Below are 14,698 nucleotides of genomic sequence, written 5' to 3'. Positions count from 1 at the left end.
TCTTTCTTTCTTTCTTTCTCTCTTTCTTTCTCTTTCCTTCTTTCTTTCCTTCTCTCTCTCTCCTTTCTTTTTGAGACGGGTCTCTCTCTGTCACCACGTTGGAGTGCAGTGGTACAATTTTGGTTCACTGCAGCCTCTGCCTCCTGGGCTCAAGCAATTCTCCCTCCTCAGGCTCCCAGGCAGCTGAGACTATAGGCACACGGCACCACACCTGGTTAATTTTTTTGGTTATTTATTTATTATTATTATTATTATTATTTTTTTTTTTTTTTTTTGAGGCGGAGTCTCGCTCGGTCGCCGGGACTGGAGTGCAGTGGCCGGATCTCAGCTCACTGCAAGCTCCGCTTCCCGGGTTCACGCCATTCTCCTGCCTCAGCCTCCCGAGTAGCTGGGACTACAGGCGCCCGCCACCTCGCCCGGCTAGTTTTTTTGTATTTTTAGTAGAGACGGGGTTTCACCATGTTAGCCAGGATGGTCTCGATCTCCTGACCTCGTGATCCACCCGTCTCGGCCTCCCAAAGTGCTGGGATTACAGGCTTGAGCCACCGCGCCCGGCCTTATTATTTTTTTTTGAGACGGAGTCTGGCTCTGTTACCCGGGCTGGAGTGCAGTGGCCGGATCTCAGCTCACTGTAAGCTCCGCCTCCTGGGTTCCCGCCATTCTCTTGCCTCAGCCTCCCGAGTAGCTGGGACTACAGGCGCCCGCCACCTCGCCCGGCTAGTTTTTTGTATTTTTTTAGTAGAGACGGGGTTTCACTGTGTTAGCCAGGATGGTCTCGATCTCCTGACCTCGTGATCCGCCCGTCTCGGCCTCCCAAAGTGCTGGGATTACAGGCTTGAGCCACCGCGCCCGGCCTTTTGGTTATTTTTTTGTTTCACCATGTTGCCCTGGTGGGTCTTGCACTCCTGGGCTCAGGTGGTCCACCTACCTTGGCCTCCCAAATTGGTGGGGTTACAGACATGAGCCACCACACCCAGCCCCTATCTTGACACATTTCAAAGAACAAAAATCACACATCCCTCCCATCACTACTTTTATTTTTATTTATTTATTTATTTTTATTTTTGAGAGACAGGGATTCACTCTGTCACCCAGGCTGGAGTGCAGTATCATGATCTCAGCTCACTGCAGCCTTGACCTCCCAGGCTCAAGCGATTCTCTCACCTCATTCTCCAAGTATCTGAGACTCCAGGTACATGCCACCATGCCCCACTCATTTTCTTGATTTTGTTATAGAGACGAAGTCTCACTATGTTGCCCAGGCTGGTCTCAAAGTCCTGACCTCAAGCAGTTGTCTCACCTCAGCTTCCCAATGTGCTGGGATTATAGGCATGGGCTACAGCGCCTGGCCCCTTCACTATTTCTTTTCTTTTTCTTTTTTATTTTTATTTTTTTTGAGATGGAGTCTTACTCTGTCGCCAAGGCTGGAGTGCAATGGCGCATCTCAGCTCATTGCAACTTCCGCCTCCTGGGTTCAAGCAATTCTCCTTCCTTGGCCTCCCATAGTCCTTGGGATTACAGGCATGAGCCACTGCACCCAGCCCTCCTTCTAGCTATTTGAAACTGTAGAATATATTATTGTTAACTGTAGTCATCCTATACAGGTGTAGAACATGATAACTTATTCCTCTTATGTAGCTGAAATTTTGTATCCTTGACAAATGTCTCCCTATCCCTCCATTCTCCCTACCCTCCCTAGCCCTAGTATCCTCTGTTTTACTTTTTACTTTTATGAGATCAACTATTTTTAGCTTCCACATATGAATATGAACATGCAGACCGGGTGCAGCGGCTCACACCTATAACCCCAGCACTTTGGGAGGCCAAGGCAGGTGGGTCATTTGAGGTCAGAAGTTTGAGACCAGCCTGACCAACATGGTGAAACTCTGTCTGTACTAAAAATACAAAAAAAAAAAAAACAAAAAACAAACAAACAAACAAACAAACAAACATTAGCCGGGTGTGGTGGCACGCACCTGTAGTCCCAGCTACTTGAGAGGCTGAGACACAAGAATTGCTTGAATCTGACAGGCAGAGGTTGCAGTGAGCCGAGATTGCACCACTGCACTCCAGTCTGGGCAACAAAGTGAGACTCTGTCTCAAAAAAAAAAGAATGTGAACATTCAGTGTTTATTTAACTTTCTGTTCCCTGCTTATTTCACTTAAAATAATGTCCTCCAGTTCGATCCCTGCTGCCACAAATGACAACATGGCTGAATAGTATTCCATTGTGTAAATATACCACATTCTCTTTATCCATTCATCTATTGTTTCCAGATGACTGGAAAAAAGTTGATACCATATCTTGGTTGACTCTATATCCTGGCTATTGAGAATAGTGCTGCAATAAACAAGGGGATGAGATGTCTTTTTTTTTCTTTTGAGATGGAGTTTCCCTCGTTTCCTAGGCTGGAGTGCAATGGTGCGATCTCGGCTCACTGCAACTTCTGCTTCCTGGCTTCAAGGGATTCTCCTGCCTCAGCCTCCTGAGTAGCTTGAGAATACAGGTGCACACCACCATGCCTGGCTAATTTTTGCATTTTTAGTAGAGATGGGATTTCACCATGTTGGCCAGGCTGAACTCAAACTACTGATCTCAGCTGATCCACTGGCCTCGGCCTCCCAAAGTGGTGGGATCACAGGCATGAGCCACAGTGCCCGGCGGACATGTCTTTTTGGTATACTGATTGCCTTTCCTTTTAATAAATATCCAGTAGTGGGATGGCTGGATCATATGGTAGTTGTAGTTTTAGTTGTTTCAGGAACCTCCCAATTGTTCTCCTTAGTGGCAGTACTGGTTTACATTCCTACTAACACTGCATGAGTTCGCTTTTCTCCAGATCCTCACCAGCATTTATTTATTCATTTATTTTGTCTTTTTGGTAATAGCCATCCTAGCTGGGGTGAGATGATGCCTCATTATGGTTTTGGTTTGCATTTCCCTGACAATTAATGATTTTGTTCATTTCTCCCTTATATTTCTTGGCCATTTGAATGTCTTCTTTTGAGATCATTTGTCCTTTTTTTTTCTTTTGAGATGGAGTTTTGCTCTTGTCACCCAGGCTGGAGTGCAATGGTGTGATCTTAGCTCACTGCAACCTCCACCTCCCAGGGTCAAGCGATTCCTCTGTCTCAGCCTCCCAAGTAGCTGGGACTACAGGCGTCCACCACCACGCCAGGCTACTTTTTAGTAGAGACGGGGTTTCACCATGTTGGATAGGCTGGTCTCAAACTCCCGACCTCAGGTGATCTTCCTGCCTTAGCCTCCCAAAGTGCTGGGATTATGGGTGTAAGCCTGTAAGCACCTGGCCCTTGTTTGTCCATTTTTAGACCGGATTTTTTTTTTTTTTTTTTTGCTGTTGAGATGTTTAGATTTCTTGTATATTCTAGATATTCAGTCTCCTAAATACACACACACACACATATATACATATATACACACATATATATATTTTAGGCAGAGTCTAGATTTTTCTTTCTTTAGACAGAGTCTAGTTTTTTTTTTTTTTTTTTTTTTAAGACGGAGTCTTGCTTTGTTGTTGTTGCCCAGGCTAGAGTGCAGTGAAGTGATCTTGGCTCACTGCAACCTCCACCTCCTGGGTTCAAGCGATTCTCATGCCTCAGCCTCCTGAGTAGCTGCGACTGCAGGTACATGCCATCATACCCGGCTAATGTTTTTTTTTTTTTTGAGATAAAGTCTCACTCCGTTACCCAGGCTGGAGTGCAGTGGGGGGATCTCAGCTCACTGCAACCTCCACCTCCCAGGTTCAAGCAATTCTCCTGCCTCAGCCTCCCTAGAAGTTGGGATTACAGGTGCGCACTCCACACCTGGCTAATATTTGTATTTTTAGTAGAGATGGGGTTTCACCCTGTTGGCCAGGCTGGTCTCGAACTGCTAACCTCAGGTCATCTGCCCATCTCAGCCTCCCAAAGTGTTGGGATTATAGGCATGAGCCACCGCACCTGGCCAGGAGAATTATCTTCTATCCTAAGGCAAGAAATCTAATATAATTGCCCTATATATTGACAAGCACTACTCCACAAGTGTGACTAATGAATAGAACTCTTACACACCCAGAATGTAAATTTATGAACTTGCATATCTTAGACACATACAGAGAGACATTTCCCCCACTTCAAATAACAACGTAAATATAACTTAAAAGCTGGGTATCGTGGCTTATGCCTGTAATTTCAGCACTTTGGGAGGCCGAAGTGGGCAGATCATTTCAGGCTAGGAGTTGAAGACCAGCCTGGTCAACATGGTGAAACCCCATCTCTACTAAAAATACAAAAATTAGCCGGGAATGATGGCACATGCCTGTAATCCCAGCTACTTGGGAGACTGAGGCAGGAGAATCGCTTGGACCCAGGAGGAGAAGGTTGCAGTGAGCCAAGATTGTGCCACTACACTCCAGCCTGGTGACAGAGCAAGACTCTGTCTCCAAAAAAAAAAAAAAAAAAATTAAAAATTTAAAAATTTAAAACTTACCAGGCATGGCTGTGGGCACCCATAGTCCCAGCTACTTGGAGGCGGAAGCAGGAGGTTCTCTTGAGCCTGGGAGTTTGAGGCTGCAGTGCGCTATCATTGCACCACTCCACTGCACTCCAGCTTGGGTGGGAGGCAGACTTCAGTGCTAAAACAAAACTAAACAAAACAGAACAGAACAAACACTCTCTCCCTCTGTCTGTCTATCTATATAACTCAAATATGTCTTCTGTGGCCTTGAGTTCTCCCAAGGTTTCAAGTGCAACCAGTTGTGTGGGAGGTAGGTGATCCCAAGAAACACCAGCGGGCAGAGGGGAAGTCCAGTAGGGAAGGGATGGGAGCAACAGTGGGTGTGTTTTCCAGTGGGGTCCCCTGGGAGCCTCTAAAACCTAATCTACTAGAGAACTCTGGGAGCCAATGTAGAATGCACACCTGATTCTCTTGCCTAAGGGGCAGGAGTGTGGGGCCTTTATGCACCTCCACCTGTCAGTCATCCATAGAGGGAATGGGGCAGGTTCGTCTACTCCCTGCACTTCTGACCTGTCATCCTGTGGCAAAGGAGGATCTGGGGGCTCAAGGAAGTCCTCAGGCAAGGAAATGCAGCAGGTGCCAGCTGGAAGTCAGGCTGGTGTCACCAGAGTGTCAGGATGAGGGCAGGAATATGGGACTCCAACTGCACAGGCCACATTCTCTTCCTCAAGCTTCTAAGTGGGCTTTAGTGCCTCTTTTCTCCTGTTTCTTTCAGAATTCATTGGGTGGTGTCTTCCCACATACCACAGAGACTTTTCAGGCTTCTCATTCTTGTCAGCAAACCTTGGAAGGCAGGAAGGGACAGGGACTTTCTCACCTCCCAGCACCTGCGGGGAACCAGCGTGGTGAGCGCTGAATCACTTGCAGCCTCCAGATACCCAGTGACCCATTCTTTCTAAAGCCCTCTTTAAAACAAGGAGAAAATCCAGAATGCAAGAGGGATACTCAGGTTTCTGGTTCTTATTTTTCTTTCCAAATGTAAAGAGAAGAAATCTAGGCTGGGTGCAGTGGCTCGCGCCTGTAATCCCAGCACTTTGGGAGGCTGAGGCAGGTGGATTGCTTGAGCTCAGGAGTTTGAGACCAGCCTGGGCAACATAGTGAGACCTTGTCTCTACAAAAAATACAAAGATTAGCCGGGCGTGGTGGCACATGCCTGTGATTCCAGCTACTTGGGAGGCTAAGGTGGGAAGTTGGTTTAAGCCCAAGAGGTGGAGATTACAGTGAGCCGAGATCACACCACTGCACTCCAGCCTAGGTGACAGAGCCAGACCCTGTCTCAACAAAACAAAGCAAAACAAAACAAAACTTTTCTTTAAAAAAAAAAAAGGAAGAAATAGGTTCTTGTTGAGTTGGCCTCAAACTCCTGGTCTCAAGCTATCCTCCCACCTTGGCCTCCCAAAGTCCTGGGATTACAGGTGTGAGCCATCATGCCCAACCCAAAATACTTTTCAAGAGTTATCTTCTAGGCTGGGCGTGGTGGCTCACGCCTGTAATCCCAGCACTTTGGGAGACTGAAGTGGGTGGATCACCTGGTGTCAGGAGTTTGAGACTAGCCTGGGCAACGTGGTGAAATCTCATCTCTACTAAAAATACAAAAAATTAGCTGGGCATGGTGGCGGGTGGCTGTAATCCCAGCTACTTGGGAGGCTGAGGCAGAAGAATCGCTTGAACCAGGGAGGCTAAGGTTGCAGTGAGCTGAGTTCGCGCCATTGCATTCCAGCCTGGGCAACAAGAGCGAGACTCCATCTCAAACAAACAAACAAACAAAAAAAGAACTCTCTTTTAATATTGTTTTAACTGTTTATAAGGCATGGGTATTACCTGTTTTATTAAACACAGTTTTAAGAAAATACAAAGGAACTATACCTTCTTTCAACAGAGCAATGGAAAATGTCATCTGAAATTTTCAGAACTTATTTTACCTTATTATTTAAGGTGAAAGTGACAGATCAAAAGTGAACATTTCCATATCTTTCATATGGCGTTAAGGCTTTTTTGGTAGTTTATGAGAATATTTTGTCAAATTGTGAAATGCATTAAATTTATGTGCAAATTTTCATGAAAATAATTGTGCAATATGCAGTTGTCTATTTCATTGGATGGTGTAAAGTTTTAAAGATTCTAATGATTTTAAACTTAATTTCCATTTTTGTACATTCATCTTTGAAAGAAAAAAGGAGGCTATACATGGTGGCTCATGGCTGTAATCCCAGCGCTTTGGACGGCTGAGGCAGGTGGATTGCTTGAGCCCAGGAATTCGAGACCAGCCTGGACAACAAAGGAAGATCCTGTCTCTATATCTTTTTTAATTAAAATTCTTTTTAAAAAGGAAAAAAAAATGAAGGTGATTATTTGAAACAGCTTTGTGAAAATCATTTCAGCTCCATGTTCAGTACCTGTTCCATTATATGTAATTTAAAATCTGATGGGTCTAAAAGCAAATCCATTATTCCTTTATTTATCTATGTATTTTCACTGCAGCCTCAAACACCCAGGCTTATGCAATTCTCCTATCTTGGCCTCCTGAACAACTGGAATCACAGGTTCAAGCCACCACACCTGGCCATTATTCCGTTAATGCAAGAACATTCATTCAAAAATATTTTCATTTCAGGCCAGGTGTGATGGCTTACGCCTGTACTCCCAGCACTTTGGGAGGCCGAGGTGGACAGATCACCTGGGGTCAGGAGTTCGAGACCAGCCTGGCCAACATGGAGAAACCCTGTCTCTACTAAAAATACAAGAATTATCCAGGTGTGGTAGTGAGCAACTGTAATCCCAGCTACTTGGGCGGTTGAGGCATGAGAATCACTTGAACCTGGGAAGCAGAGGTTGCAGTGAGCTGAGATTTTGCCATTGTACACCAGCCTGGGCAACAAGAGTGAAATTCCATCTCAAAACAAAAGAGAAAAACTTCATTTCTTCTTATTTTACTTGAATAATTATCTTTAAATAAACTCATGATATTTGTTTCCACAAATGAGAGTAGAAAAGTGTTTTTCCTGGTTTTGCTTTTTTTTTTTTTTTTGAGATGAGGTCTGACTATGTTGCCCAGGCTAGTATCGAACTCCTGAGCTCAAGGAACCTGTTTGCCTCAGCCTCCCAAAGTGCTGGGATTAGAGGTGTGACCACTGCACTTGGCCCTGGTTTCACTCTTACTAAATGGAAGTAATTGAAGATAGTAGATTCTTTATTCAAAAAGAATGTGTTATTTTCATGGGCAAGCATACATTGCTGAAAATGTAAAAATTTTAGGGCAACTGTGTTCTCATAATTAGGACTCTTATATAAGAGTAGGAGGGATAAAAATACATTTAAGCAAAACTCTTGAAACCACTTGTTTATAATTCTCACTCTGCATAGAAAAAAATGACTCAAGTTAATTCTGTTCACTAAAAGAAGAAAATGCTCAATTAAGTGGACCAAAATAGTCCCAATTAAAGATATACATTTCTCTGATGAGCAAAAATTGAGAATCTTCCACAATATGAAGACGTAACTTTTTTTGTTCTTAGTTAAATTAATATGTACTTTTAACTCACAGAAGGGACAAGATAAAAAGAGCATTAGGCCAGGCACAGTGTCTCACGCCTATAATCCCAGCACTTTGGGAGGCTGAGGTGGGTGGATCACTTGAGGTCAGGAGTTCGAGACCAGCCTGGCCAAAATGGTGAAATCCCATCTCTACTAAAAAATACAAAAATTAGCTGGGTGCGGTGGTGTGTGCCTGTAATCCCAGCTGCTCTGGAGGCTGAGGCAGGAGAATCACTTGGACCCCAGAGGCGGAGGATGTAGTGAGCTGAGATCATGCCACAGCACTCCAACCTGGGTGACAGAGTGAGACTCCATCTCAAAAAAAAAAAAAAGGTAAAAAGATAAAAAGAGCATTAAAACTAAGACCTTGTTAGGCACAGTGGATCATGCCTGTACTCCCAGCACTTGGGAGGTGGAGTGGGAGGATCACTTGAGCCCCAGAATTTGAGACCAGCCTGGGCAACATAGCAAGACCCTGTCTCTACAAAAATAAAAAAAATGACCTGGGCATGGTGGCATGTGCCTGTGGTCCCAGCTACCTGGGAGGTCGAGGCTGCAGTGGTCCATGTTCATGCCACTGCACTCTAGCCTGGACAACAGAACAAGACCGTGTTAAGCTTCTGAAGCTCTTGATTGTGTGTGTGTGTGTGTAAACCAACAGAAGCAGTAGGCAGTCTTTGAGGTTTGGGAGAAAGGAACCCAAAAACTTCCTTAAAAAGGAAATAAAGATTTCGTAGGAAAATGCTTTCTCATCTCAAACTACAGGAGTGTTCTATCCAACTTAGGCCTTGTTTCCCATCTCAATAGACCACTATTCAGTCGATTCCCTAAGTGGGAAACCCAAGCATCATCTTAGCATTTTCCTTTGCTCCATCCTCCAAATCCTCTGCATCACCAGTTCATCCATTTATGCAGGAGGAGGACATTAGCAATTGTGACTCCTTCATTCAGCTGCGGCTGTCTGTTTTCTCCTTCATACATTTCTCTGAAGACTGCTTTGATTTCACCAGCTCCATCTCCTTCCCTCTCACACTCCCACTCCCTCCAACCTGACGTCTGACCTGGTTATCATGGAAATATCCCCTGCTAAGGTCTCCAGTGATATCATGCCTCGAAACCAACAGACATCCCTCATCCCTCCTTGCATCTCTCAACTGCATCCATGCTCATGGCCCTTCTTCCTTCTGAAGCCACTCCCTTCTTTTTAATTTTTTTTTTCTTGAGATAGGGTCTCACTCTGTTGCCCAGGATGGAATGCAATGGCACAATCTCAGCTCATTGCAATCTCTGCCTCCCATGTTCAAGCAATTTTCATGCCTCAGCCTCCCAAGTAGCTGGGACTGCAGATATGCGCCACCACACCAGGCTAATTTTTTGTATTTTTGGTAAAGACGGGATTTCATCATGTTGGCCAGACTGGTCTTGAACTTCTAACCTCAAGTGATCCACCGCCCTGGCCTCCCAAAGTGCTGGAATGACAGGCCTGAGCCACCGCACCTGGCCACTCCCTTACTTCTTGACTGCACTCTTCTGTTTTTTTTTTTTTTTTTTTTCTTTTAGAATGTATAAAATGAGGCCAAGAGCCGTGGCTCACATCTGTAATCCCAGCACTTTGGGAGGCAGAGGCAGGAGGACCACTTGAGGTCGGGAGCTCAAGACCAGCCTGGCAAACATGGTGAAACACCATCTCTACTAACAATATAAAAATTAGCCAGGCATGGTGTCACGTGCCTATAGTCCCAGCTACTCGGGAGGCTGAGGCAGAATTGCTTGAACCTGGGAGGCAGAGGTTGCAGTGAGCTGAGATCGTGCCATTGCACTCCAGTCTCGGGGACAAGAGAGAAACTCTTTATCAATCAATCAATCAATCAATCAAATGTATAAAATGTAGAGGTGGGGTCTTGCTTTGTTGCCCAGGCTGGTCTCAAACTCCTGGCTTCAAGTGGTCCTCCTACCTAGGCCTCCCAAAATGCTAGGGCTACTGGTGTGAGTCACTGTGCTCAGCCTTCTGGTTTCTTCTACATCTCAGAAGACTCCTTCTGTGTTTCTTTTCAGGTTCATTCTCCAACCAGGCCAGCACTTACTAGATTTCTTCACACCTTTGTCTCAATCCTCCTTATTTTCTCTTTCTAGCTCTTTCTAGACCAGTAGTTCTCAAAGTGTGTTCCACGGATCCTTTTCGGGGGGGTTCATGAGGTCAATACTATTTTCACAGTACTAAATGGGACTTGCCTTTTTTTGCTGTAGTGGCACATTGGGGCTGTGGACACTAAAGTGATGGGATGAAACTGCTGGTGTCTAGTATGAATCAGGGCATGGGCACCAAACTGTACTAATTATCAACGCATTCTCCCTAGTCACGCACTTATAGGAAAAAGCAAGCAAGCTGCACCCAAGACTGTACTTGATGAATTAGTAAAAAAAAATTCAGTTATTAAATTTTGACCCCAGTATGTATTTTTTCATATAGATATCTGTTATTCTAGCACCATTTATTGAAAAGACTATTGTTTCTCCATCAAGTTAACTGGGCACCTTAGTGGAAAATCAATTGATCATATAATTATGGGTCTGTTTCTGGACTCAATTTTGTTCCATTGATCTGTATGTCTTTACTTATGCTAAAACCATACTGATTTGATTGCTTTAGCTTTATACACAGTAAGTTGAAAATCAGGTCGCATGACGCATATGCACAGCCAAACACACCCAGGCTGGCTCCCAATTTTTTTTTTTTTTTTTTTTTGAGACGGAGTCTGGCTCTGTTGCCCAGGCTGGAGTGCAGTGGCGCGATCTCCGCTCACTGCAAGCTCCACCCCCAGGATTCATGCCATTCTCCTGCCTCATCCTCCGGAGTAGCTGGGACTACTGGCGCCCGCCACCACGCCCGGCTAATTTTTTTGTATTTTTAGTAAAGACGGAGTTTCACAGTGTTTGCCAGGATGGTCTCGATCTCCTGACCTTGTGATCCACCTGCCTCGGCCTCCCAAAATGCTGGGATTACAGGCGTGAGCCACCGCACTCGCGCTCACCCCCCCTTTTTTTTTGAGACAGAGTCTCGCTCTTGCCGCCCAGACTGAAGTGCAGTGGCGCAATCTGAGTTCACTGTAACCTCTGCCTCCTGGGTTCAAGCAATTGTCCTGCCTCAGCCTCTGAGTAGCTGGGACTACAGGCGCACGCCACCACGCCTGGCTAATTTTTGTATTTTTAGTAGAGACAGGATTTTGCCGTGTTGGCCAGGCTGGTCTCGAACTCCTGGGCTCTAGTGATCTGCCTATCTTGGCCTTCTAAAGTGCTGAGATTACAAGTGTGAGCTACTGCGCCTGCCCCCCACACTCCCCTTTTTTTAAAGAAAGGTTTTGCACTGTTGCTCAGGATGGAATCATGATTCACTACAGCCTCAATCTCCTAGGCTCAAGCCATCCTCCTGCCTCAGCCTCCCAAGTAGCTGAGACTACAGGTGTGCACCACCACACGGCTAAATTTTTTTATTTTTAACAGAGACAAAGTTTCCTTATGTTGCCCAGGTTGGCCTCAAACTCCAGAGCTCAAGTGATTCACCCGTCTTGGCTTCCCAAAGTGCTGGGAGTACAAGTGTGAGCCACTATGCCTGAACAGCTGAACAGTGTGTGTGTGTATGTATTATATATATATATATTTTTTTTTGAACAGAGCTCACTCTGTTGCCCAGGCTAAAGTGTAATGGTGCAATCTTGGCTCATTGCAACCTTTGCCTCCTGGGTTCAAGTGATTCTCATGCCTCAGTCTCCTGAGTAGCTGGGATTACAGACATGGGCCACCACACCTGGTTAATTTTTTTTTTTTTTTTTTTAGGTGGAGTCTTGCTGTGTTGCCCAGGCTGGAGTGCAGTGGTGCAATCTTGGCTCATTGCAACCTCCGCCTCCCAGGTTCAAATGATTCTCCTGCCTCAGCCTCCCACGTAGCTGGGATTACAGGTGCATGCTACCACACCCAGCTAGTTTTTGTATTTTTGTAGAGATGGGGTTTCTCTATGTTGGCCAGGCTGGTCTCAAGTTCCTCACTATACGTGACCCGCCCACCTCCACCTCCCAAAATGCTGGGCCCCCAGTGTGTATTTCTAATGGGCTATTTTGGGTGATTTTCAAATAAGTGTATTTTAAAGCAGACTTTTTTCCCCTATGGTCATACAGAAAAAGCTCTCCATTATACTGTGCCATGAATAATACTTGCATGCTCTGTTGAGCTATTCTGTAAATAGTTAAAACTGTATGCTGTATTTATGAGTTGTTTTCCCTTCCTCTGCGTTGTTAAAGTTGAATGGGAGAAATCCAGACCCAATTATCCATGCCTCAGAATCTAAGAGATTTTTAGGATGGCACATCTTCAGTGTCATCTCATCTTCTACTGTGTTTAAGGATTCTGCATTCAGCAGCCACTTTAAAGCTTGCTTAGTAAAACAGAAAATTACACACAAAACGACGAGAAAATCACCCGCATTTATTTACTCAACAAATATTTATCAAGAGTTGACTATATACTAGGTCCTGTGCTAAATATCCTGCAGATTGTCTATAGGTCAGAAACTGTGGGGAAGAACAAACAGAATGAGAAACTTTCTTCTCCTTGAAAACAAGTATATTTTATAAATAATTGAGGCAGAGAAAATGCTAATACTTCCTTTTTGGGAAGAATCATTCACCAGGGAGACATGCTTGGGCCAGTCATTTAGCTGAAATGATCACTAAACATACAAACATACCTTAAAATTCATGAGCAAGGACCATAATAAAGTGAGGTGTTGTATATGGTATACGATTTCCGTTTTCCCACCATATATACAATTTGGGTCATTTTACTTGGTGCCATGGGCTAGGAACTCTTAGGGCTGGGAAACAATCTTGGTTTCCCAACAATCTATATCATATAGGTAAAAACTGTAAAACATATCACAGTGCAGATGAAATCTAACACTACTAGCTCATTTTATGCTGCTATGGAAGCAGTGAATTAAAATTAAGTCCTATACTGGGGATTGGGTCTTTTATCAGGGCAACTGAGATCAACTGTAAAGAAATTTTCAAATTTCCCTTCTTATCAGGCAAACGGATGGACAATGAAGCCAGTTCAGAGGCCCAGCCAAGACAATGATGCACAGGGAAGCTCCCTCGAGCTCCAGCTGTCACCTAGCACTTCGAAGACACTGAGCGGTAATACTGCAAAGTCGTGCTGTCATTTTTTTAATGTCTCACATATATTCCAAGCAATATCCATTAGCAAACAAACATCCAGGAGTAGTGTCATCTCATCTTCTACTAATAACCCTTTATTTAGTATCTTAAAAAAGATTTTGTAAGACACAAAACTTTCCATCAAAAAGTTGTTTATTTAAAAATACCGGCCGGGCGCGGTGGCTCAAGCCTGTAATCCCAGCACTTTGGGAGGCCGAGATGGGCGGATCACGAGGTCAGGAGATCGAGACCATCCTGGCTAACACAGTGAAACCCCGTCTCTACTAAAAATACAAAAAATTAGCCGGGCGAGGTGGCGGACGCCTGTAGTCCCAGCTACTCGGGAGGCTGAGGCAGGAGAATGGCGTGAACCCGGAGGCGGAGCTTGCAGTGAGCTGAGATCCGGCCACTGCACTCCAGCCTGGGCAACAGAGCGAGACTCGTCTCAAAAAAAAAAAAAAAAAAAAAAATAAAAATACCTTCTCCCAATTCTGATTCCATATCAAATTAAATCAAGAAGTGATATTACAGCAATACATCATCAAAGTCATGAGTAGGGAGGATGGCAATGACCCCATTAGCTCATTAGTATAATCTAGTAAGTGAAATACAAATTCAACTCATTCACTTCTTCATAAAAGGCAGACACAAGCAGTATACTTCATATAAAAAAACTAGTTTATAAAGCTTGTCTTCATATTTCAGTTTAAGGTTCAGCTGATATAAAATGCCTTAAAAGACCATCCAAGCAATGCTTTGGATTTTCTTTTTTTGCAAAATTCAAGGAAAACATGATTGTTTGAAGTTTCTTCACTGCTGGTGAATTAGTTAAGAGCTACCTGAGATTCCTTTGCACTTTCACTCTTCCACTCTTTGAATTTCCAGTGATTAAAATATGCCAGAGACAGAATTTAATTGAGAGCGCTAGAAACGGCACACAGATCTCAATGCTTAAAAACGTTTCTGGCCAGGCACAGTGGCTCATGCCTGTAATCCCAGCACTTTGGGAGGCCAAGGCGGGCAGATCACATGAGGTCAGGAATTCAAGACCAGCTTGGCCAACATGGTGAAACCCAGTCTCTACTTAAAAACAACAACAACAACAACAAAAAACCCAGGTGTGGTGGTGGGTGCCTGTAATCCCAGCTACTCGGGAGGCTGAGGCAGGAGAATCGCTTGAATCTGGAATGGCAGAGGTTTCAGTAAGCCAAGATCGCGGCACTGTAATACAGCCTGGAAGCAGAGTGAGACTCCATCTCAAAACAAACCAACAGCAACAAAAAGAAAAAACCAACAACAAAAAAACCAACAACAGAGTTTCTGACAGGTTTTGCAAGTTTTTTTTTTTTTTTGGAGACAGAGTCTCCCTCTGTCGCCCATGCTGGGGTACAGTAGTGTGATCTCAGCTCACTGCAACCTCCGCCTCCCAGGTTCA

This window comes from Trachypithecus francoisi, unplaced genomic scaffold (genome assembly GCF_009764315.1).
Source record: "Trachypithecus francoisi isolate TF-2019V2 unplaced genomic scaffold, Tfra_2.0 Lachesis_group10, whole genome shotgun sequence".
NCBI lineage: Eukaryota > Metazoa > Chordata > Mammalia > Primates > Cercopithecidae > Trachypithecus > Trachypithecus francoisi.
Note: the sequence above shows the minus strand (reverse complement) of the source record.